The sequence below is a fragment of the Mustela nivalis genome, assembly GCF_964662115.1.
Source record: "Mustela nivalis genome assembly, chromosome: 3".
Lineage (NCBI taxonomy): Eukaryota > Metazoa > Chordata > Mammalia > Carnivora > Mustelidae > Mustela > Mustela nivalis.
The window spans coordinates 134,155,522-134,181,992 of NC_139022.1; the positions used below are offsets into that span (position 1 = coordinate 134,155,522).

The following is a 26,471-nucleotide window of genomic DNA, read 5'->3' on the forward strand; positions in this document are numbered from 1 at the left end:
CTATGACAATGCCTGCAACAGTTATTTTAGTAGGACTTTGTGGCAAAATGAAACATTTCAGTTCATAGAGCCAATATAAAGGTATACACGGGCAGAGCTACTGATACACTGAAACATTTGAACAAGATAATATAGCAACTTAGCTATGAAAAATTAACTGACAAATACGTATCAAGTTGTGTTTATACCCAGAGAGTTTGTCATCTTTGGAAAAAAAGAGATTATAGCATTTTTCCCCCTGTTTTGCTAATCGAAATGCACCAAGATCATTTTCTAACTGTCTGAGAGAGAGAAAGAGACATCTCCTGACATATTTTGGTAAATAATACAAGAGGTGCAGCAGACCCGTGAAATTTCTAGTTTTGAACAAGGTATGTATTAACTGGTCAAAGGGTACTTTTATTGCATTTTCTTCAACAAATCATATACCATAAGCCATTATTTAAGTCAGTGCTGTCAAACAGAAATAGATCATGAGGGACACCTTACTTCAAATTTTTCAACAGCCATATTAAAATGTAAAAAGAAAAGGTAAAATGAGTTTTGATGTATTTTAACTTGAGATACATGTAATCAGGATTTATTATATCAGAAACAGGTGAATTATACAAGAGGGGAATCATGGATCAATATACTGCTAAAATTATTACAGATATTTTACATTTTTTAAAGACGAAGTCTTGGAAAGCTTATGTGTATTTTATACACACACAGCACATATCAGTTGAGACTTGTCACCTGCATTTCAGGGAACTATCATGTGCATTTAGGCTATCTCCTCTTTAGCTCCCTTCTCTATCCCATGATATTGTCAGTAAACGGCATTTGATGCGGTCAGAAGTGCAGCCCTTCATCTTCTATGTTCTATGTCACTTGTGGGAGCAAATAGATTAAAAAAACAAAAACAGACAAATTAAAGAATTTCTTGTATCTGCCTCCCAGCTTCTCTCTGGCTCCCCTTCTGTTTATCACCTTCCCCCACTGGCTGCCCTTGATGCGTCTCTGTTCATATTATTGTGCGCCTGAATGGTTTATGCTCTTCCCTGTTCTCAGTTTAAATGCAAGTAATGAACTGTTTTATGTTTTTCTTTTCAAGAAATGTTTACCTACTGACGGCATCATATTTTTCTATGCCAGTTATGTTAAGAGCCCGAGAGGTACAGAAGTTTTCATCCACTGGCCTACATGAAATGAGGCCACAAAAGAAATCTAAAGACCAGTGAGAGCCTTTCAGAAAAAAAAAGAAAGAAAGAAAGAAAGAAAGAGAGAGAGAGAGAGAGAGAGAGAGAGAAAGAAAGAAAGAAAGAAAGAAAGAAAGAAAGAAAAATTATAGACCTATATTTCCAAAAGGAAAATAAGTTTGTCACCAGAAACAGCAAAATCATTACATAGAATTGCCTCTTCTCTCAAAATCAGAGATTTTACCAGACTCCAAGAAACCACCAGGCTGAAGATCATCTTTTAGAAAATCCTACACTCTCACAGTATCCCATGCTTACCACAGGCAATGTTAATTTAATGCCACATCAATGCCCATTTGACAAACTCTACACTGTGGACATGACATTGTACCAGGTACCGAAGATAAAGCACGAACAAGACAAACATCATCTTGTCCATTAAAGAAACGATACTATGTCCCAAAATTATGATGATAATTTAGGGTTCTATGGACATGATGATGCAGGGCAATCAGGTCATGCTGGATGTATATAAAGGAAATGGAACCAGCCTCATGAAGGGAGTTAATGAAGGTCCCTTAGAGCATAAGCTGAGCCTCAAAAGGTGTCCAAAATGTGTCCAAAAAGAACAGTTCTAGAAGGGTAGAGAAGCATCCCTTATGGCAGGCTAGCACTGGCAAAAGCTGGAGGTGCTAGTGTGCTGGTTTAGATGAACCAGAAGTCACCGAGAGGGGATGGAAAGAATGAGGTGCCATGTGGATGGGGTAGAACCCTGAAGACCGCAGAGGGCCCCACAAACCATGATAAAGACTTTGGCCTTTACCCCAGCTCTTAATGGAAGCCACCAAAGGGTGATAAACAAAGACAAGACACAATTAGGTCTGCCTTTTAAAAAGAAGATTCTAGCTGCAGTGTGGAGAACAGAGGAGAGGACAGGGATGGTTGCAAGGAGACCAATTAGGTAGGAATCTAGAAGGGTCAAGGCCCAGGCTTGGGGGTAAGCTCATTCCCACGTGAACGGAGCCTGCCAATACATCTCGTTTTGTCCATGAACCATTCTGAAAATTAACAATTGCATGTGAAAAATCTGAATTTCCAGCATCTCCTAACACAGCCTTGGAAACCACAGGCTCACTTGGGTATCCCCGACATCCAGCTGGAGCAGAGGAGCGCTAGTCTCTCTCAGGCAGGGCAATGGCCTCCCATTTCCCAAGCTCCCCGCCTTACCACACCCCCTCATTTCTGGCTTCTGTATTGAAACCATAGTACTTGACCTCCAGAGCAGAACCAGATAGTGAACAGACTCAAGATAGGCAGAAATTAAAAAGCATGTGCTGCAAGGACTAAATTGGCAAGCTGTTCATCAGGAGGCTACCCAAGACCGAGAGGGGTACCCAAGAGCCATCCCGGACTCTGGCATCCTGAGAAAAGCTGAAATGCTTTATCCAAGGACCAAGCAACAGATCATCTGAACGGTAACATCCAAATCATGGCACGGTTCATTTATCAAACTACACTGCAAGCTTAACTTGAAAGACCATGGTCCAGTTGTAGCAACAGGCAATTCTAAGACGCTTCAAATACAGACCCTGGATTTGTGGGGTAGAAACCACCTCCTAGTCAGACAGACACAAATATGGAGGCCCAACGGCTAATAAGACCACACCACTTCTCCTGAGTGGGTAGAACCTTTAGACTCTGGAGGCTGGCTAGAAAGCCCAATATGCTTTGAAACAAGACTAGCCAATGTTTGCATATGGTCTGTGTGGGAAAGAGGCCATTCTAGCAGCAGGGGGAAACAACAACAACAAAAAACCTTATGATTATGGATTTTCAGAAAGTACCAGAAAGTGCCAGCAGCCTCCATTTCCTAACACCAAGTATGAAATAAATGGGAGGGCCTTTTCTCCGTGAAATCTTCTCTTTTGTTTCATTCAGGGGTATGTTTGCATGAAGATGCAAAGTTTATGAAAGACCTAAGAAAGACAGGCATGAAGATGCAAAGTTTATGAAAGATCTAAGAAAGACAAGAGGCTTTAATAAGGCATTTAACCTGAGAGTATGTCTATCTGAATTCTATTTCTCGAATATCTGAATGTAACTGCATTAAAAAAACAAAGTTTCTCCCAGCTATTTATTGGACAACTTACAAACTGCCACATCAACAGATTTTGTAGATTTAAGTTTTCCCCTTCTGGCTATTTATTTACTGATCTTTCTCTTCCTATGTTCTTATCTCTAATTTCCTGTCTCTGTGTTATAAAACCAGCCAATATTTTTTTTAAAGCCAACCATTAATTCAACCAATATCTTAAGAATCTACTACATAGAAGGCTTGTGCGCAGAAAGCTTGCTTTCTAGTGGGGGAATGAAGCAAGCAAGAAAAAACTAACAATTTTTAAAAGTCGCCATTTGTTGTAATAGAGAGATGCTATGGGAACAGACTAGGAGAGAAGAAATCAGATGTTAAGAGGGTGAGGGAAAATTTCATGGGAGTATTTGAGAGCTTTCAGAAACAAACACTGTCTAAAACTTGGCAATCAAGAGCATAAAATATGTACTTGCAAAGGTAGACCTAGACACTGTTCAACAAGCTTACCCAAGGATTATTTAACCCTCTAGGAGACTTCACCAGTGTTTGACTTTGCTATTTACTAGTTCACTAAACGTCAGACTTTGAGAAGTTACTTGTTACCATACCTTAAGACCTATAGAAAAGGTTAGTCCAAGGCTACAGTTTTATTTCTCCATAGGACTCTTTTGTCTCTGATCAAATCTGTTTCACATACCTTTAACGGTACACTACAGACTCTCTGCTCCTTGCTCTTTAAAATGCTCTTTGATGCAGCTTTTCTATCTTCCTTTATTCACATTTATTAATGAGTTGAATAAAACATTTGACATATATTCATTACCTATTGGGATAAGAGTCATGTTTATACTTTTTGAATATTATACTTTGACAAAGTCAGTCTTTAAGGATCAGTAAACATCTACCTGAAAGTCAGAGTGAATTACTTCTATTTAATTTTTCCCCAAAAGAATACAAATACAGAGGAAAATGTAAGTATGCTGACACACAACAGCTGACTGCCTCACTCTCCTAGCTTGGGCTTCCCAGAAGCAAGTCGACCATATTTAGAGGCTTCAGTATGTCATTCGTGGTTATCCCACACTCCTTTTTAGGCTTCTTTTCCTTTCTCATAATTTACCTTTTTATGATATCACGTATTTTATTATAACTCTGAAATATAAGGATTTAGCCTATTCCTCCCTCCCCCAGTTTTTTTTTTTTTTTTATTCTTCTATGGCTTTACTTGTAACTGAAGTAATACATCTAAACTTTGTCATGTTTCATTAACCTTGAAGGAAAAAAATATCTCATCTTGCCCTTTTGTTAAAGAGCTCCATGTTACCACATTCCCTTTAATCTCTCTTTCCCTTGCCTCCCTATCTACTGTCACCTTTCAACCTTGCTCTTACTTTCACTGTCAAGGTTTGTAACATTTTGAGGCTCCTGGGTGGCTCAGCCAGTAGGGTGTCTGCCTTTAGCTGGGGCCATGATCCTGGAGTCCTGGGACTGAGTCCTGTTATCGGGCTCCCTGCTCAGTGGGGAGCAGCTTGGCCCTCTCCCTCTGCCTCTCTTCCAGCTTGTATGCTCTCTCTTTTCTTTCTCTCTCTCTCAAATAAAAAAAAAGGGGGGGGGGCGGTGGAGGAAGGCTTATAAGATTTGGTTTATTTACTTGTATGTTTGCTCTAAAAGATGATATTAAAGTTAGACAAGAGTTTATTATGATGATACAAATTGTCCACTGGAGAACCAGGGAATATACTAAAAGGCCATTTATTGCTCTGAATTAAATGCTGTACCCCCAAACAACTGGATTCTTTGTTGTTTTTATGCTTCTTATTTGGGCCACGGTTTCTTCATGTGGTTTTTGCTACTGTTCTTGTTCAGTCTGATTTCTTTAGAGAAGACACACATGCTTTCCTCATATCACATCACTTGGTTCTTTGGCAAAACTGATTATGATCATGTGCTCCAATTTTCTTCTTGAAGATAACCTTCTTAGAGGTCCTGATTTCTCTAATTTTAACCACACACTTTCTATACTTGCTGTATACCTTACCTTTCACTTTTGGAAGGGGCTTTTTTTTTTTTTTTTCTCGTTTCCCCATTTCTTGGTATCATTAAGAAATATTAAGTTTCATTGTCAGTTCAGAAGAATATATTCAGAAAGGGTACATGAGAGGTCTAGTTATCCTGATGTATTTAAACACCTTTATCTTGTTCTCACTTATAGTCAGGATCAGAACTGAATTCTAGACTCAAAATACTCTTCCCTCAGAAATTGTCTAATGTCTTCCTGACTCTAGTGTTATTGATAGAAAGTCTGATACCAGTTTAAAAATAATTTCTTTTTGTATAAGGTTTTTTTTCTCTTTCACATCCAAAGCTTTTAAAATTCTTTTAGTCCTAGAATTTTGAAAATGGAATCTTATACATTAGGAACTTGTGCTTAATTCCTATTTAGGTCACTTGGTTTGTGACATGTAAATTCAACCTCTTGACTCCCTTGAATAATATTTTAAAATTTCTTTGATAATCAAATACACCCACCTCCCATATCTGTTATCTCTGGAGAACTTACAATGGGATTTATCTACTATACTTGACTCTTTATTTCCACTAAATATGCTATGACCTAGATCTATACTTTATTTCACAACCCTTTCATTAATTAAAAAAAAAAAACTAAATACAAGAGATATTTCTTATTCTGTGTTTTTTTTTTTAAGATTTTATTTATTTATTTGACAGAGATCACAAATAGGCAGAGAGGCAGGCAGAGAGAGAGAGAGAGAGAGAGAGAGAGGGAAGCAGGCCCCCTGCTGAGCAGAGAACCAGATGCAGGGCTCAATCCCAAGCCCTGGGAACCATGACCCGAGCCAAAGGCAGAGGATCTAACCCCTGAGCCACCGAGGCACCCCTCTCATTCTGTTTCTTAACTACTCTTCAATATGGATTACCTTTTACTATTTTTAAGGATACTGATAAGAATGTTTTAAAATATACTCCTTTGTCCCTCACATTATCTATTTTTGCATTGGTTATACATTTTAGTAATCCTTGCTTTCCTTCATAATGTCTGCTATGCAAGTGGTTTTCTTCATCGATGTGATTCTTTTTTTATTGTTTAATAATAGGAAAATGAATGTTTCACTTACAGTTTTGATGTAGAAAAACATGAATAAATGTCACTCCTGCCACAATTATATAAACTAGCCAGATAAACCCAGTGGATACCTTTCTTTAAAGATCTTCACCGAAGAGCTGTAGATTCAAAGGAATCTAAAAGAAACTCCAGAGAATGATTTCATACTTAAAAAGAGGTGCAGAGGTCAGAAGGAGGGCGAGCAGAGTAACAAACCTGTTAGAGAAGGACAGCCTTTGTTTGACCAGGAGAAACTAGCCAGCTATGGATGAATGTGTAAGTTACCATGGGAAATGATGGGAAATGAAGCTAGAAATAACCAAAATGCAAAAATTCATTCCACACAACTAAATGTAAAAGCTAGAGCCATAGAACTTCTAGAAGAAAGTATAGAAGAATATCTTTGTGATTTTATCTCGGGCAAAGATTTCACAGGTAGGACTCAAACAGCACAGACCCTAAAATGAAAATGTGAATAAAAAGACACTTAATCAAAATTTAAAACTCCTGCCCTTCAGAAAACACCACGAAGAAAATGAAAAGTCAGGTAACAAACTGGAAGAACCTATCTGTAGGATACAAAAGACACAGAACTTATATCCAAAACATTTAAATCATTCCTATAACTAAATAATGAAAAAGACAATGCAGTTAAAAACTGGGTGAAAGACTTGAACAAACTCTTCACAAAAGAGATACAAATGACCAATAAATAAAACCTGAAGTGCTTAACATTATTACTCAGCACAGAAATGCAAGTTTAAAAGATACCATTTCATATTGACTAAAATAGTTAAAATTAGCAAGGTTAGCAAAATTCTTACCAGAAAAAACAACTGGATCTTACATATCTCTTGTGAGGATATAAAGTAGGAATGAAAAACATTGGAGAACAATTTGGTGATTCCTTTTGAAAATAAATATACACCTATCCCATGACTCAGCAATTCCACTCCTTGATATTTACCCTAAGAAATTAAAACTTATATCCACACAAAGATTTGTTCACAAATGTTCCTAAGAGCATGATTCTTTAATATTACCAGACTGGAATCAGCCCAGACATGCACCAAAATAAATAAATAAATAAATAAATAAATAAATAAATAAATATTAAAAAAGAACAAAATATGATATATTCATTCAAGGGTACTGGTGAGAAATAATAGTGAACAATCTAATAATACACACAAAAACATGGATATTTCCCCAAACCATCATTCTGAATGAAAGAAGCGAGAGACAACAGAATATATCATGGATGGCCATTTATAAGTTAAAAGGTAAAGATCACTCTTTCCTCAAAAAATCATGAGGAGAAAAACATCAGGACTAAGGAAACTTTCTGGTGGTGGAAATGTTCCTCATCTTGATCATGTCTATAGTTACAGAAGTATGTATGTTTGCAAAATTCAAACTATACACTTATAATAGGTTATCTCAGGAAAATTGATTTTAAAAAAAGGAATAGGGAGATTGTGCTAACTATTTTATTAGAGATGAGATTCCCTCTGCTGTTTTAGAGTGTAGTCCTCCCACAGAAGGATTAGAAAATAGAATGACCCATATTTGATGCAAAATTCATGTACAGTCAAAATGACCCTTGAAACACTAGTAGAAATATGTCCAGTATTTCACAATAGATATATCACAAAGATTTTGCTCTAGAGAAGAAATCAAGCTCAACACAATAATTGCCTTATATATTTTTAATCTATTATTACACTGAACATCTTCAGATTGTTCTCTATTATTTCTCACCAGTACCAGTACCTTCATATAGCCAAGTTATATTCAATACAGTGAGATGGTCACCTTGGAAAGCATGAAAGAATGGGAACCTAATAAGTTAACAAGTTAACTATCAGTGTAGAACATGCTCTTATTTTGAGTAGAAGAACAGAGACTTAAACTATGTTTCTCAATATTTTTATCAATCATATATAATTGAATGGAGCTAAGTTAACGGTACCTACTATAAAGCAGTCTTTTATATTCAGGTATCACCACAAGGTTCTACTTAGGACTCGGATAGCTACCTGGCTGGCCATTCTGCCAGTGTGACAGAGGTGCAGCACTGGTTGACTTTCCTCAAAGATGGACAGGCAGGAAACTAATCTCGGGCTTGGGATGACCTTGAAAGGCAAGGCAAAGGATCTTCTTAGGAGGACATCCATCCAACTAAACAGCTAAGCACTACATCGTCCCTCTGGAAGCTCACTCAGTGTCTTCAGAAAAGATCCTTCCAATTTGTTTTGGCTAAGGGCAGAAGGATCTTATCAGCTTTATTAATGAGAGGCAATGGAAAAGAGGTGAATCATTCACACCACAGGCAGATTTTTTTTTTTTTTTTTTTTTTTTTCCCTTTTCTTCCTTTGGTTTTCTTTTTTTTTTTTTTTTTTTTTATTTATTTTTTCAACTTTTTATTTTTTATATACATATATTTTTATCCCCAGGGGTACAGGTCTGTGAATCACCAGGTTTACACACTTCACAGCACTCACCAAAGCACATACCCTCCCCAATGTCCATAATCCCACCCCCTTCTCCCAAACCCCCTCCCCCCAGCAACCCTCAGTTTGTTTTGTGACAGGCAGATTTTTTAATTAATCCTTTCTCTTTTCTTCTTTCCTCCTTTAGGCTCATACTTTGTCATATTTCCCAATTTTAGATCATCTACTGAGGGGTGTCCTCTGATGTCTTTACCGAACTAGGTTTTATGTATCAAAAAATGACATTTCCTTTATACATCTTCCAAAGATATTTTGAAGTCCTACTTACGGTTTATCCCTTTTCCCATCCTTTCTACCAGTTGAGGTTTGACCAAAAACTATACAGAGGGAAGCAGAAACATTTGCTTGAGTTCAATCTCACAGCTTCAAATAAAAGGTCAGAGATCAATGCCATGAATATCATTAAATGCCAAAGACTATTTCTGGTTGTTTTCTACATTTATAATCTCTCCTATAGGTCACATACTTGCTTAATATGGAACCTTGGCCTCTCTTCCTATTTTATCTGTGTCCTGTATCTCCCAAAGAGAAATAAGAATAAAGCCACAAACTCATTAAAACTAGGGTACGAATGCCTTTTATGTCACTATAGGAAGACTTCTTAATTTTTAACCCATGGATGAAGTGGATCCAAACACACCCTGAGATTATATATGGACCATGCATTTTTACATGTGGTCATCATATTGGAAGAAGAAATTCTGTGGTTTCACTGTAGAGACTGATAGAATGTCATGTGATTGAAGAAAGGTACCAGAAAATTAGTGGCCACAATGAATGGATTAAATTTCTGTTTCTGGAGAAGGGAGCTTTTATCAGCTTTATTATGGCTGTATATCAATGTTTCATCAGACTCTCCTATATTATTAGACCAACAATAATGACATCAAAACATTATTTGCAGATAAGATGTCACCTGTCACAAAACACAATCAAAAGGGCTATGCAACTAAATCAAGCCTTCAGAAGTCTAAAATATTGTAAATCCTCTGTTAAAAGAATAAGTTTTTTTAACCTGATTAATTTCCAAGGACATTAACATTGATTTATATCAAATTCAAACCATAGACATAGCTCTTCAGACATCCCATATGTAGTAAAATGTTTGCACAAGTGATTCTTGGCTTCCCAAGTCTAATTGATCAAATGGATAGCTTCTTAAATCTTTCCAAGATCCTAACACAAGACCCATAACCTCTCAGGAAGGAGTTATACTTTGGATACAGGGAAGGTAAGGGGTACCTAAATGTATTTATTCTGTAAGAAAACAGGTCCTGACCTGTTGGAAAGAATAACTGGAAGCTCTCTGGAAAGGAAATCTTCCAGCCCAGAATGGCAACTAGGTTTTCATTTCCATGCTACAATCAGCTGTTTTCTGGAGTGATGTGTTGGGGAGGATTCTAGAGCTCCTGAGCTAGGACTGAAGAGCTATGTCTGCACAGGGCACAGGAAAGGGGGTAATTTAGAACCTGTAAGATGGGCCCCAGTCCTGTAGTCAGGAGAAGACTTAATAAAGGCTGTAAAGCACAGTGCTGTGTGAGACAGATAACAAGAATAGATAGTGTAGTTAGAAAGAAAATAAGAGGGGTGCCTGGGTGGCTCAGTGGGTTAAGCCGCTGCCTTCGGCTCAGGTCATGATCTCAGGGTCCTGGGATCGAGTCCCACATAGGGCTCTCTGCTCAGCAGGGAGCCTGCTTCCTCCTCTCTCTCTGCCTGCCTCTCTGCCTACTTGTGATTTCTCTCTGTCAAATAAATAAATAAAATCTTAAAAAAAAAAAAAAAAAAGAAAGAAAGAAAATAAGAATCGAAGACCTCTAAAGGTGCCTGAGTGGCTCAGTTGGGTAAGTGTCTGACTCTTCATTTCAGCTCAGGTCATGATCTCAGGGTCTTGAGATCAAGCCCTGCGTTGGGCTTCATGCCAGCATGGAGCCTGCTTGAAATTCTCTCCCCCCACTCCCTCTGACCCTCCTGTCTCCCCATCTGCCATATGCACACTCTCTAAAATAAAATATAATAAAAGAAAATAAAATATAAAGAAAACTTCTAGAATAGATTATATAGATAGGAAAATCTGGAGAAGCAGACAGAAGCCAAAACAAAAATAGAAAACAACCAAAAGTTAGAAATCTAAAAAGAACCAATAAACCATAAGGAACTGACCTATTTTTAAACTGAATCCATTCTACAATATATTTAAGCACCTTCTCAGTTCCAATGTCTGTTGACTACCAACTACTTTCCAAGAAGAGCTGGGAACTAGAAGGAGAGTAACTTCTAAACACAATTATACTGACCTCTCTTCATCCTAGTAGTTACAACGAAGGTTTGACAAAAATGCCATGAAGTCAAAGGGAAGAAGTGACACATAGCTCAGGGGAGTCCCAGAAGGCTTTCAGTGAATTGGATCTCAAAATGTGAGTTTTTCAGTTTTTTAGTTTTGGGTTTTTTTGTTTTGTTTTGGTTTTGTTTTTGTTTTTTTGGGTCCGGGAGTAGCGATTGGTGACTCTGGGCAAAAGGACCAGCAGGTACAAAGGAGTGTTGATTTAAAAGGGCATGGCCTATTTCTGGAAAAATGGAGAAGGTCACTTCAAATGTGTGCAAAGGCTGGGGTTACAGGAAGAGGGAGGACAGCAGACGGAGCTGCAGTACAGACTAAATGGAACAGGAAGACTGTGTGTTGGACAGTGAGGTCTTCAGACAGCTCTTCAGGGGTGATTTTCAAGGTAGTTTTCTCAATTATTCCCATTTGATCCTCACAACAGATATATTAGATGGGCATCCAACCACTCTGCAACTCACGCTAAAGGTGAAGAAAAATGCTGGTGTGAACATTTCAAAAACATTATCATGAAGAAGAAATGGCAAAGTGGTGATGGCTTCAGTGGCAAAGGGGAAGAATAAGCAAGTTGGATAGAAAGTCTTTCTGAAATGATCTTTTGTAGATAGAAATTTACAGTTCATAGATTTTTAACCTAGGCTCTATTTGCATAGTTATAAAAACAGCGTGTCCAGTTGCAGGAAAAGTTAAAATGGCCTTTTTGTCACTGTCATTGTCATTGTCAGTGGGAGTGCTGGTGTTGCGTCCTCTGTTTTAACCTGGCAAATAAGACCTCAATCTGTACAAGATTTTGAACACAGCCACAGCTCAGATTTCGTTAGTTTCAAAGGCCTTGGGTAAAATTCAGCCTAGATAAACAAACAGACTCCAAAACATCATGCTCAAGGGGAGAAACACATCTTTTACTTCAGAAACTGTCAAATGGAGATGATTCCTAAAATGGGCGCTCTAAACAGACAGGCAAAAAGGTGCTACCACGTTGGAAGCAGAATCAAAGACCATGGCAGCAGCTTTCCAGTAGTTGGTATGCTTCAGGGCAGGGTAAAACACTCTGTGAATGGAGCAGGGCCCATTACCTGCATTTTGAGGGCCTAACCCGAAGATCAGAGTTTCTCATTCTACCAGGGTGGTTTTCAGAAATCAATATCTCTGTTCCTCAATTTCCCCATGTATAGAATGGGATAGCCTCTTAAGAGCCACTACTTGAGGTAGAGAAAAACAAAAACCAAAAAACTTCTAGAATAAAAGAAAAAATTAGACCCTATCCCAAAGAAGCCTTTCTGAATGGTGTTCTAACATCTCATGGTATACAATAAGCACAAAAACCCAACAAGTAGAAATACCATTCACTATGGGGACACAGGAAGATCCTGAACTTACCTCCTGCCACCAACCCACGGAGTCTACATTACATATAGAACAATTTTTCTCAAAATTGCTAAAGGCTGGTGGTGTGATGAACACACATGAGGCAAATAAGAAGAAAACTACATCAAGGCCAGTAGGAGAGGCTAGGGCACTGTCTGACCGTAAACCTTCTACCTGGAAGGGTGGTCCACAACTAGAAGGGAACTCAAAACTCAGAGCTTTGCCTGGAGGAACAAAGGATTCAAATCACGTCATGCACACCAGCTCTTAAGACATGTACTTGAGGGGGTGCCTGGGTGGCTCAATTGGTTAGGCATCTGCCTTCAGCCCAAGTCCATTCTGAGGTTCTGGGATCGAGCCCCATATCAGGCTCCCTGCTCAGGACAGAGTCTGCTCTTCCCTCTCCCCCTCTCCCTGCTTAAGCTTTCTCTCTCTCTCAAATAAATACATAAAATCATATATACATGATATATACTTAAGAAATAAGCCCTCCCAAATATCTCATTTTGAAATCCACAAGACTCTTATCTAACGATTCTTAAGACATCAGCGTCTGAGAAACATCTCTCAAAGGGCCTTTGGGCTCCAACTCACCTGTCCCAGGGCTCAGCTCAGAGCTAGCTGATGGTACCCATACTTCAAATGAAGGAAGTTCACCTACTTATACTCCAACCTTGGCTTGAGGGGCAGATCTCTAACTTAACACACACACCTGGGAGCCTGCAAGAACACTCCCTGTGGATTGTGACTGCCAGGTGTCTATCCTCATGCTCTCCCTTTGCTGTGCTCAGGCACCTGACAGGATGCCTTTATTATGTGCAACTAGTACTCCAATTTCAGTGGCTGCTGCTCAGGGAGTAGATCCCCTAGCACCAGAGGCCAGGGGAACTTGTGTTCCTGATCACATGAAACTATCATTGATGTGACCCAAAAAGGAGCTCATACCTGTCTGGTGCCTCAATTTTTGTGACGGCTGCCAGGGGACCCCTCTGCATGGCATGGCATGGCCAGTGGGACTTGGGCTTGTAGGTCCCACAGGACTGTAACCAACAGAGAAAGAACTCATGAACAGCTATCTCCCTAAGAGCACACAGCAAGAGGCAACAGACCCAGCAGCTGGTCTTTCTGCAGAGGTCTACTGCTCACCATGACTACAGCCTGAGGGGTAGGCTTCTCACTGAACACACATCGAGGGGCTGACTGGAATGCTTCCACAGACTTCATGCTCTTCCTGTTGTATTCCAGGACACCTCTATGGAAGGAGAGATTGACATACCTCTGGGGCCTGCTTTTTGTAGCTAGCACCCAGGAGACTCCTTTTGATTCCCTGGTTTGAGAGACAGAGGAATCTGCCTTCCCGGGTCTCACAGGACTGAGGTAATTGGCAAGATGGTTCTCAGCAGGCTACCACTCCCAGGGCACTACACAGACAGGCAGGGAGCCAAGCCATGACCTTTAAGTCTTTCTGTGAAGGAGGTCACTTTGCTTGTCTGGGAGCTTCAGACAGAGAAGCAGGCTTCACGTTTGGCACAACCAAGTGGCCTAATGGGGCTGGTCTCAAGGAACGTAGGCTGTGATGCCATCTTGACACTCTCCAGTCTCGCACCAGCTTTCCAGGAGCTCCCAGGAAGGAGCTTGTGCACAGGTCTAGGGCCCCAGATTTTATGATGGCCACTCCATGGACACCTTGACATAGGTGTTGGTGATGATTTTTCAAACATGACACCAAGAACAAATACAACAAAAGCACCAACAAACAAGTGGGACTGCATCAAATTAAAAAGCTTCTGCTCAGCAAAAGAAACCATCCACAAAATAACAAGGCAACAGACTGAATGGGAGAAAAATCACTGCAGATCACATAATGGATAAGGGGTTAAAATTCAAAGTAGATTAAAAAACAAAACAAAACAAACAAAAAACAAAAAAAACTCCGACAACAGCAGCAACAAAATCTGATTTAAAAATTGGGCAGAAGACCTGAATACCCATTCTTCCAAAGAAGACCTACAGATGGCCAACTAGGACATGAAAACACCCCCAACATCACTAATCGTAAGGGAAATGAAACTCAAATCCAAAGTGAGAAGTCACCTCACCCCTGTCAGAATATCTAGTACCAAAAAAGATAAGAAATAACAAGTGTTGGGATGTGAACCCTCAGGCACTGTTGGTGGGAATGCAAACTCATGCAAACTCAATGGAAAACAGTATGCAGGTTGCTCAAAAACATTCAAAATAAAACCACTATATGATCCAGAAATTCTACTTCTGAGTTTATCTGAAGAAAACAAAAGTGCTAATGTGAACAGATCCAGGCACCCCCATGTTCTTTGCAGCATTATTTACCACAGACAAGATCAAGAAGTAGCCTAAATGGTTACAATGGATGAACAGATAAAAAAGCTGAGGTATATATATACCAGGGAACATCCTTCAGCCTATAAAAGAATGAAATCTTGTCATTTGCAACAAGGTGGCCAGAGATTGAAGGCATTATACCAAGTGAAAATGAGTGAAACAGAGAAAGATAAACACTCTGATCTCACTTAAGAAATAAAAAGCAAAAAAAATAAAACAAAACAAGCTCAGAGAGAACAGATTGGTGATGGCAAGAGGCTGGCAGTGGGAGGTGGGAGAAATGGGTTAACTGTTTTTAATTTAAACTGAATAAAAAAATGTTTAACAATTGACACAAAAATAAAATTCAAGTTTTGTGTAGAAATTTTATAATGTCTTTGGCTCCGTGTGTTTCTGCTTTCATGGTCCATGTTCGAATTGATCCTTACAGACAGGTGTCCAACCTGCCTGAGGTATGTGGCTGTATCACCAGGAGTTACTAATTTATTTGGAATTAAGTGAAACGTGACCATTTGCCCAAATCTAGGATAACCTCAGGCTTGTGTGATCTCAACTCCCATTTCCCATATGAGGTCATGGAGAACTGAAGGAGTGGACATCAAGCAGCAAGCCCCGCCCCAGCCCTGGGCTCCTGATTGTGGTTGGCATGTATGGCTTGAATAAAGAAACAAAGCCAGCTGCAGAAAGCAACGCTGTGGATTCCCCAGCAGGATCCTTTGCCTTTCAGAAGGAAGCAGTTTTGCTGATGCTTTCATGACTGACACTAAGATATTTATTACCAGAGATGAAATGTTGATGCATGATGAATTTCAGGGGAAATCCAGGGAGGGCTGAAGGAAACCACGAGAAGAGAGGTCATAAGACTTGGTAAGTTAGCCACAGTTCTGCTAACGTGCTGGGAGGCACAAAAAACACCATTTCACTTCCAAAGGTAATGGGTAAGTACAAAAGTGATCCACAGCAACACCAACGCTTGCACAAAACTAGACTAAGAAGAGGAAATACATGTTTGCATGCACGCTCACACACCGCACCCCCCACACACCCACATCTACACCACAGACACACACCCCTACCCTCCATACACACCCTCAACCCTACCCCCCAGCCCCTCACAGATACCCCACACCCTGACAGTATCTGAAGGGTTCTTCTCCTAAGCCACCCACCTTCCCACACTTAGTGGTGACGATCAGAAACAAGGACAAAAAAGCAGTTTTAAATCTCCCTTTCATAACATTTTTTGGAGGCGTATGGAGATTTTCTACTTACATAGCAGGTTGGTAATAAACTGATTAATTTGTCCTTTATAGGAAAAGCACTGTTCGCTTACACATATCCATAATAGCTCTGGATTTGAAGTTCTACCATGGAAATGGAGACTTTAAAAAGCACAGCTCAAATAAAGACGGATGCCCAAGTGTCATAAAAATAATATGACAGTATCACAAATCAGGGAAGTACACAAAGGAATTCAGCTCTTCAATGTTCCCAAGATAATTAACCTTGCTGATATCCATTAACCATGTTAGGTAGCTTCCGATGCCCTTTCAATCACCCTAGACAGATAAACCGTAATATGCACATTTAATGACAATTCTGCCTCAATACCGTTTCCTGCATATTATTTAAACTGTTGTTTTTTTTTCGGTTTTTTTTTTTTTTTTGGCAACAGGGTCAACTCTTCCCAGTGTTTCTAAATTTTTGTAATGCAACTGACACAGTTGTTAGAAAACTATAGCATTTTGCCTTCAGTGTTAGTTAAGTGAACACACAAATGTGCACACTGACTCAGGCCACGTACAATAGACTAGGACGTGAATTCTCTCGCTCAGGACTGCCACGGCTCCTGGGAGCTCTAAAGCAAAACCAGCAGCTTCACGTGTATCCAGGGCTTAAAAGGAACCAGCACATACCAGCACTTTACAAGTATAATTTAATTTAATTGTCACTGTAATTCTATCAAGCATGCACGAGAATCATCCCCGTCCTCCAAATGGAGACGCGGAGGCTGGGAGTTCCATTGATCTGGAATGAAAATGCAGCCAGGGACTCTTATTCTGAAGCTATAACATGATGGTTAAGACATGTTTCCCAGACAAAAGGAAGGACCTCCTCTTGAATTCGGTTCTGCAACAGAGTAATAGGACTGGGAGTGTAATAGGACTGGGAGCTAGTTTTCATTTCTCAGCAGCCTCTTCCATGTCTGTCAGTTAGGAAAAGTCAAACCAGCCCTAGAATGCTTCCAAGGATTAAATGAATGGATGCATAGTAAAAATGGCACTTTTGACAAAGCCCTCAATAAATGGGATTTTTAAAAAAACATTATAGACATTTTTATAGACATTATTTACATACAGTTAGATGCTTAGTGACTTTGCCACTTAATCAGTTTTGAAAATGCTGGTCAAGATACAGCAGAACATTTCTGTTGCTCCAGAATCTTCCCTCATGTATCTTCCTCGGGTGATTACATCATACCAGACTCAAGCACTGAACTATTTCTACCATCATCGAGAAGTTCTGACTACTCTACAATTTCATGGAAATCATGAAGTATTTTTTGTTCTTTAACTAATTTTGATCATACTGTTTTTGAGATTCATTCGTGTTATTCTGTTCATCTGTATAAAGTTCCTATTTATTGCAAAATAGTGCTCATTTTACAAATGTACCCAAGTTCCTCCCTTTTCCTGTTGACATCTGGCTAATTTTCAGCACTGGATTATTAAAAAAAAAAAAAAAACCTCATATGAACACATGTGGACAAAGGTTTTCAAGCCTCGTGGATCAATACCTAGGACTAGAAGCGCTGGCTTTTAGGTAAGGCAGTTGTGTCACTTTCGAAGAAACTTCCAGATTATTCTTCAAAGTGCTTGGAGCATTTTACATATCTGCCAGTTCTCCATGAGAGTTCCAGTGGCACATCTCCTCTGAGGTTTTGGTGTTGGCTCTCCTCCCATGTTAGCCATTCTGGTAGGCGTGTAACCGTGTCTTACTGTGTTTTCAATTTGCATTTCCCTGAAGGCCTGTTAGGTTGCTTCTGTTCATTGGCCGTTCTGTATATTGTTGTACCAAGAACCTCTTCAAGTACATGTCGGATATACGTGTTATAAATCTCCTCTCCCGGTCTGTGGGGCATCTCTTTATCTTCCCAGTGGTGTTTTTCGCTGAATAGATGTTTTTAATTCTCATGAAGTTCAGTGTATTTTTTTCCCCCTCTTACGGCTTGTGCTTTTGTGTCCTTTATAAAAAGTCTCTGCCTTCTGAAGTTACAAAGGTATTCTCATTTTTCTTCTACTATCTTTGTTGTTTTAGCTTTTATGTTTCAGTGTTCAGTAGGACTCAAATTGATTTGTATGTATGGGATGAGGTAGGCGTTTAGGTTCTTTATTTTTCAAGTAAATACCCAGTTGTTGCACTATTTACTGAAGTAGTGTTTTTATGCCACTGAAATGATGTGGTGCTCTCAGTGAAACAGCTGACTCTCCGTGTGTGTCTAATGCAGAATGCTATTCTGTTCCATCGATCCATTTACTTAGAATGGCAGCAATCCTCATATTACTTTTAATTATTATTTTTCCACTTTTTATTATTTCAGATGCCATGATTCAAACCTCAGTAACTTTGATTTGGCATTTGAAAATGTTTTTATTTTCCCTTTCAGTGCCATATATGTCTATTTGTATATACGTGTGTGTGTGTGTGTGTGTGTGTGAGTGATTATATATACGTATACTTCTGCACTTAGGTGTATCCATTCTTTTAGAGTGTCCTCATCTTTAGATCTAAGATTTTCTAAAAACTCCCTTTTTCAGACACCAGGGACCACATTTATCATTGGTTTTCCAGTTTCAGCAAGGCATAGGATTTCTTTTGAAACCTGGTTTAAACACAGATTCCTGGACTTCACTTCAAGAGGTTCCAGTCCCTTGAAATATGGGGAAAGGCCTGAGAATCTGCATGCACTGTCACTAGCTCAGCTGACACTGATGCTGCGGGTTTCTGGACAACGCTCTGAGCAGCACTGGCTTAAAAAAAAAAAAAAAATTAAATGGCTTCTCTACTGTTCATACAGAAGCTTGATTTGCCTTTTCTAAAGTCTGCGAACACAGCCACTCATTTACACTGTCTTCACTTGAAGAGACATCTGAAAAATCTGCTGAAGGCACCGGAGCATGGAAGCCAGGAAACATTAGGGTAGATTGATGTCCCAACACTGCCTCATTTCCTCCTTCCTTCCTGGAAATTGAGTTTTGGTCTGTGAGCAGGAGCGTGCACATACCTGCACACCTGACAGCGAGATCTCGCCCAATGGAGTGAGGAACATGCCCAGCAAAGGGGACATTCTTCTCCCTGTGGCCTCTGCCAACCACGGGAAAAAGCTTTCTTCTCCCCTTAAGGGCTGACTGGTCTCGAAACCAGGAACATGTTTAGGGCCATGTCCTTTAAAACTTTCTCCACTGAAGTCATGTTTTAAGTAGTTAGCATCTAGGTAGTATCCCTGACAGAACACAGGCATTCTGAATTAAAGATCGACACGATCAAAGCCAAGCACTCAGTCCTCAAAATCCCAGCCCTGACCCCGAAGCTTCTCTCAATTTTTCGGACAAGCACAGAACAGCTTTTCAGCTTTCCTTTCCAACAGATCAAGACCTTGTGAGCGGAGGGCCGCACCACAACTGTGAGTCTCTCACACAGAATGTTGAGATTGGGGTGAGGACTCAAAAAAGGGGTGCTCTTCTTTTCTCCTGATTATTTATTTAGCCTCTGAAACCACATTAATGAGGAATGAATTCATAAATACTATTTAGACTTACACTGCTTTAAAGGCACCCTTTGTAAAGGAGGTTATTTTCCCCTCTTTGAAAAAAAAAATTTAAATCTCCCGAATAAAGGGAAAAGAGGAGTTTGAAATGCCACCGTCACGTTGTCACCTGTCCGTCAGCACTCTTTTCAGAAGTACCGTGAGCAGTGTGAACATCAGAGCTCAATCATCTCAACAGGGGCCTTGGAGGAGTTTACAAAAACTAGAGAGAAAGTCGATGTGTTTCTTCCTGAAAGGAAGGTCTTTTCATCGTCAACGAAAGTATATACCACATTTCTCTCAACAGGGAGAAAGTCAGAGATAAAGGGAAAACAGACCTAAGGCTATAATGTATTTCATTTCCGTCAGCATTGGACCTCTGTCTTGCACGGCTGATGACCCAGGGGAGGCCTTTGTGCCCGAGAAGAGAGCCAACCAATACCTCAGCTACAGTTGTTCTCCCAATTTCCAGAGCTTTGGGATTATGAGGGTTTTATTTTTCTTCGAAGGAAATTAAAATGACAACAAATGAGTCATCAATGGAACTTCTGGAGCCGTTCTAGACTTTCTGGTAGATAGGTCACATGGTCCCAGGCTGTTAAACCACACCTCCCCGGGGCTCGTCACCAGTGGCGTACGTAGTACCACTGTTCTGTGTGGGAGATGAGCCTAGAGATGTCAACTCTACTAGTTCTTTCTTAAGATTTTATTTGTTTATTCGACAGAGAGAGAGACAGCGAGAGAGGAAACACAAGCAGGGGGAGTGGGAGAGGGAGAAGCAGGCTTCCTGCTGAGCAGAGTCCAATGTGGGGCCCAATCCCAGGACCCTGAGATCATGACCTGAGCCAAAGGCAGATGCTTAACCCAATGAGCCACCCAGGCACACCCAACTCCACGATTTCTGAGAATGAGTCCAACCCTTAACCCTTCCTTACTACGGAGTCTCAGAAAACCTTTTTACATAGAGCTCCTCTTGGTTTCCCAGAACAGAAATCCCTCTTCCAGATGCTGGTCATCAGCTGTACATGTGACTTTCTCCCCCAAGCTTACATCACAACGCCTGAGACACAATCAACACGCCGTTCTGTGGGATTCGCCGTTCTGTGGGATTCGCCCTGTCCTCCTTCCATCTGTCCTTCTCTTTCCCTACCCAGAGAGGATGAGAGAGATTACACACCACACACCATACACACACACACACACACACACACACACAATGCATAGGCCTTATACACATGCAGGTACATGGATAGATATGCACAGTGGGTTCTCACTGCAACCAGAAAAGAACAAATGGAACCTTCTTACTCAATCTCAGTCTGCCCCAACATGAGTATATAGCCAAAAGAAACATCAAGACAGGGCCTCCTCAAGATCTGAAGAGATAATACAAAGCTTTGCCTCGAGTGTCCTCTGGACAGTGAAAACAGGAATTAATCACAAATTCCAAAGAATGGCTTCTTTACTCATCTCTGCACCTGAAGTCCCATTACATGGGTGGTATCCTCAGGTTCCCTCTTCTTTCTTTCAGAGACGGCTGCACAAACCTCTCCCCATGCCTTGTCTTACTCTCCTCAGGTCACTTCATTGAGACAATGCGGACGGACTTCAGTTTCTCTCACTGCACCTTTATTCATCCCACCATATCCCAGAAGTTGGTAGCAAAAGAGATTAAGATCATTCCTTCAAAGGAGGAAGGGAGAAAGGAAAGAGAAACGAGGCATGAAGAGGAGGAAAAGGCTGTTAAAATGATTAAGTACCTTTAAATGTGTTTGCCTTCAGAAAAAAAAAATTACATATATATATAATATATAAATATAAACTCTGTGTCATGTCTCACAATCAAACGTCCATACCTTAGCAGTCCTAATCTTCTTGAATCTTGAATACAAATTTCAGGGCAACATTGGGGTTGAGATAATCTCCTCAGGCCACCACCAAGGGGACAGTTTTCTTAACTTCCACACAGGTTCCAGTACTGCCTTCTGAGGACAGAGGTTTCTTCCACGTCTACAGAAATCACAAGAGAAAGAAGATATGCATAAACAAAACCTAAACTGAAACTTCAACAGGGATTTGAAATTCCAGATGATTTGGCTTGAAGATGCTACACAGAAGACACGTTACATCCTGACTGGCATAAAAACAAATAAGAGTGGGATGGATTCAATCTTGATTAGACTCAAGCAATCACACAAAAGCAGAAAAAGTCACACTATATCCCGACTGGCAAATTTTTTAGGACAGGACTAGCCAAATTTGCTCATTTACCTTTTAGGGAAACTGAAGATCAGAGACGATAAAGGGTTTTCCCATGATAGTTCATTACCTGGGGTCTATTACCACCAGCAAATCAAGCAAATCCTTAATAAACACAAACAATGTTCCTAACGCTATAGTCTAGGTTAAAATGAGACAAGGGGATCCTGCATCAGTTCTCTGCCTTGAGATCGTTCCCTCACTTGACTTTTAAGATACCACACTTGCCAGTCATCGCCGGCCGCTCCATCTCTCCTGCCTCTGTGAGATCCTCTCTATCTCACAGTTTCAAGGTGAGAGCATCCCAGGACTCAGTCCTGAGCCTCTTCTCTCTGAGCACACACTCATCAGGGGGCATCTTCTAGCTCCGGGGCTTGAGAAACTATTCATACACTGACAACTCTGAGACGGTCTCCAGGCCCGGCTACTTCACTGAACTCCAGACTCCCCTATCAACCGACTACTCTACAAGTCTGCTTGGAATTCCAGTTGCCATGTCAGGCCATGCCCGAAGTGAAGTCCTGATTCCATCACCAACACAACACCCGCTGAATAAAACAAGTAAAGGCTCACGCTCTTCCTCATCTCTTTCTTCGCAATGGCAGTTTTATTCACCCTGCTGGTCAGGCGAAAACCCTGCCAATCAACCTTAATTCTCGTCTCTCATATCTATTCCCCGGGTCCTCTTCAAAATCTAGTGGTTTTTCTCACCAGAAAGTGAAGGCTGACCACTTTCACCCGCTCCTTCACTAACACTGATGTTCCGGCATCAGGACAGATCTCTAAGGCTGCACAGCAGGCATGTTCCAACCATGGCGGTCATTCTTATTCTCGACTCAACCCCATGAGTAAAACCATGACACTCTCCTACTCAACCGCCCCCCAACCCCCCACCCTCCTCTACCCCCCATCCCCCACTCCCTTGGAAGCCAAGTCAAAGTCCTTACAGCGGCCAAAAAGGCTCCATGGGACACAACTGTGTTACCACCTTCTTCACCTCCTACCCTCTCCCTCACAGATTCCTCTCCAGCTGTGCTGGCCTCCTGGCTATCCCTGTAGCTCTACCTGAGTGTTGGGACTTACCATTCCCTTTACCCAGAAGGTTGTCTTCCCCCTCATCAATTAAATCTTGCTTCCACAGTGACCTTTTCACAACTCCTTAAAATAGTAAACCCTGACCACATCTCCTCATTCCCCCTTCTCTGCTTACCCCCTGGTGAAGACTTGCTCATAGACGACATGGTTTCCTTGCTCAGCTCCCTTGCTCCTATAAAACAGAAACTCCATGCAGGCAAGGCATTTTTTCTCTGTTGTCCCACTGTATCTTCACCACTCCACTCATAGCCCAGCACCAATGTGGAGCTCAAGATGTATTTCCGGACCAATGAACAAACAGGAAGTTGACATAAACCTTCTCAAAGCCCCTCAGAGGATAAGTGGCTGAGCCAGGTCAAAGTCAAAAGCATCTGTGTTTAGCTTTCCTGACACTGTAACGACAACTACGTGAAGACCTACTGGTGTTAGGAATAGGTTCGGTACAGTTTGGCATGTGACACAGATGTAGATTGTATCTGAAAAGCCCAAAATGACTTCTACAAACTCTTTAAGAGAATATATTGCCTAGAGTGGGACGGCTCTGCTTACATCCTTATGTTGCAAGTTCACTATTAACTCACCTTGTCCTTCTCAATTTTCCCTGCCTTTTCTTCCATGCCCTTATTTCTTGTACCACCCCCCACCTCAACTCTCAGTGCCTTCCTTCCCCAAGAGAACAGAAGGAAAAAAGAGGAATCCAGGATTAAATAAAGGCAAGAGAAGATATGTGTTTAGGGAAAAGGCGTGGAGCAGGAATCAAAGGACCATGGAGCAGAATCGAACTGGGCCATGAACACACTGAACACCGGTACAGAGATCCCTTCACCTTCCTAAGAGCCTACTGCTCGCTGGGCTTTTAAAATGCATGCCCCCCAAAAGAGTTCCCAGCTCAGGAGGGGCACGGGGGAGACGGGGTGGCTAGAAAGGAAGATTACTCAGTAGGAGGGAGACTTTAATTACAAAGGAAAGAAGTCTAGGACTGGTTAGGAAGCAGGGTACAATGTTTAAGTACTAGGCTTCAGGACAGTCCTAGTATTATTCACACCCTGGTTCCACCACCGTGAAACTAACCAAGACACTCCACCGATCTATCACATTTCTCTGTCAAGGTGAGAGGTCAGAAACACCAGTCTCTTTGGGGGTTTATGAAAATCAAACAAGGTTACAGAGGTCAGTTGCCTGCTACTGGGCATGGCCTAAGTACTCAATAGGTATCTGTTGCTCTTAATTTTTAGTTTTTATTGCAGCAGGCTGATATTCTGCATCAAATTTCATGATTTAATCTACCTGCCTGCAGAGCCGGAATCTTTCCCACCTTTCTGCATATGTAATTGCTCTGGTGGCCCTTGATGACTTTCTCTGGAAAGCCGTTACCTCAACTGCCCCCACATCCTAAGGGCAGACAGGAGAACTTTGTAACATGAGCAACTCAAGTTCTCCCATTCATTGCTTGTCCTCTTGCTGACGACCAGCAAATTGAGATGATCTTGGCCCTAGTATTACAGCAGACTGATAATCACAAGGCCACAGTATACAATTATTCCCGCATTCCAAAGCCAAGAAACACAACTCTGAAAGCAAACAAGGCTATCATTCAGCACAATGATATACGGAGTTACTGAAGAAATTTTGCTGACTGCTTTGAGAATTCAAGTCTCCATCCTATCTGAATGCATCTTTCTTTCTCTTCTCCTAACTGATATTAAGAAACTGTCTATGTTCAGGTAGTAACAACATAAAAATATGTCATCTACCTTTCAGGTTTAGCTATACCACAGCATAATAAAAAATTAAGATGCTTCAGGGAAAAGTTACTTCTACTCCATGCTAAGTCACTGAAGGATTTGCAGTCAAATGCTCTACCACTGAGCTATACCCCCGAAGTCACTGAAGGATTTGCTCAGAAATGCATTTACTAAGAGATTTTTTTTTTTTTGAGTACATAATATTGACTATGCACTTTGTTAAGGATAGGGACTATTAATGACTTTATTCCTACCCTCGTGGCGCTTTTATTTCCACAGTTTTTTATTGTCTTTTGCAATTTTCCTAACTTCCGCCCAGATACAGGAAGACATGGCAAATTCCTACAAAGCTGTTGACTGACTCAAGTAGTGACATAGAGTGTGCTGTTACAAAGAGCCTAATTTCTGCTTGATCTAGAGAGAGAACTCAATTCCTGGTTTTCTCAAGAGACAAGCCAATTTCCTGTTTGATCCCCAGCTCTCATCCAGCACACAGTGCTTCTTAATTGATCCTGGTTTATTTCCCTCCTTCAGCAAAGAAATGAAAAGCAGTCACCAAATCCACAAGTACATATTCTATTCATTAACGAGCTGCTACATGAATGCAACGGTCTAGAAGGCATTGGGCTCAGATGACACAGCTGCAGAAAGCAGTTTTTTCTAAATCTTTGAAAACATGATGGGATTAATGCTATTCTGTAGCAAAATAAACCGAGAAAGGATATATGAGGAAGACTGTCAAAGGGAATAATGTCAAGAAAGAACAACATGTGTCTTCTATCACCAGCGTCTGCACGGTTCGAGTGCTAATCGTCGAGGTGGGTGTAATCTTTGCCTGTTGGGGAGCCTTGAATGCTTCAGGGAATATGTCATTTTTCAAAAGTTATCAATTAGTGGCTGTTCTGATGGCAGAGTGTGAACCGCACCTCTCTAATGATTGGGCTGTGTTAACAGTGATTCCTGTGAGCAGAGAACACACAGGCACTGATCCACAAAGGCACCCAGACACACACCCTAGAGAAGGCAGGACGAAGGGGAGTAGGAGAGTGACATAAAGATACTAGGAATTCTACAAATGGCTCTTGATGAAGATTTCTGGGTGGAAGTGTGTGAGGGGGAAGGCATGAACTGTGAATTCTGCTCTTTTGAATTAGGCTGGGTTTTACCAGGAAGTGGAGAAGTCCTGGGATGATACAGACACCGTGTCTGTGTCCAAGGCTGGCTCATAGATCTGCACACAGCATTCCTGTGGCCAGCAATGTTTTACTAATGTGTTCATTACCTCCATTTGCATATTAGAAAGTCATTAAGTAATTTGTGTGAAGTCACAAAACTAGAAAGTGACAGGCGGGATCTAAACTCAGAAACCTACCCTGGAGCCTATGGGTGTTTTTCAAATATGCTGAAAATCACAAAAGATTTGACACTTGGAAATGTCACCGTTTTTTGTTTGTTTGTTTTTTAAAGATTTTATTTATTTATTTATTTATTTTTAAGATTTTATTTATTTATTTGACAGAGAGCGATCACAAGTAGGCAGAGAGGCAGGCAGAGAGAGAGAGGAGGAAGCAGGCTCCCTGCGGAGAAG

The 26,471-nt window shown here is 40.7% G+C and overlaps 1 protein-coding gene across 1 annotated transcript in view; it reads right to left on the minus strand.

Annotated features, from left to right (window-relative positions):
- The window catches only part of SGCD (sarcoglycan delta), a 573,229-nt gene extending 551,433 nt beyond the window's left edge, over positions 1–21,796 (minus strand). Inside the window, exon 1 of the mRNA XM_082725032.1 lies at positions 21,641–21,796. The gene's annotated coding sequence lies outside the window, so the exon portion shown is untranslated. The remainder of the gene's footprint in view (positions 1–21,640) is intronic.
- Positions 21,797–26,471: the final 4,675 nt, after the last annotated feature.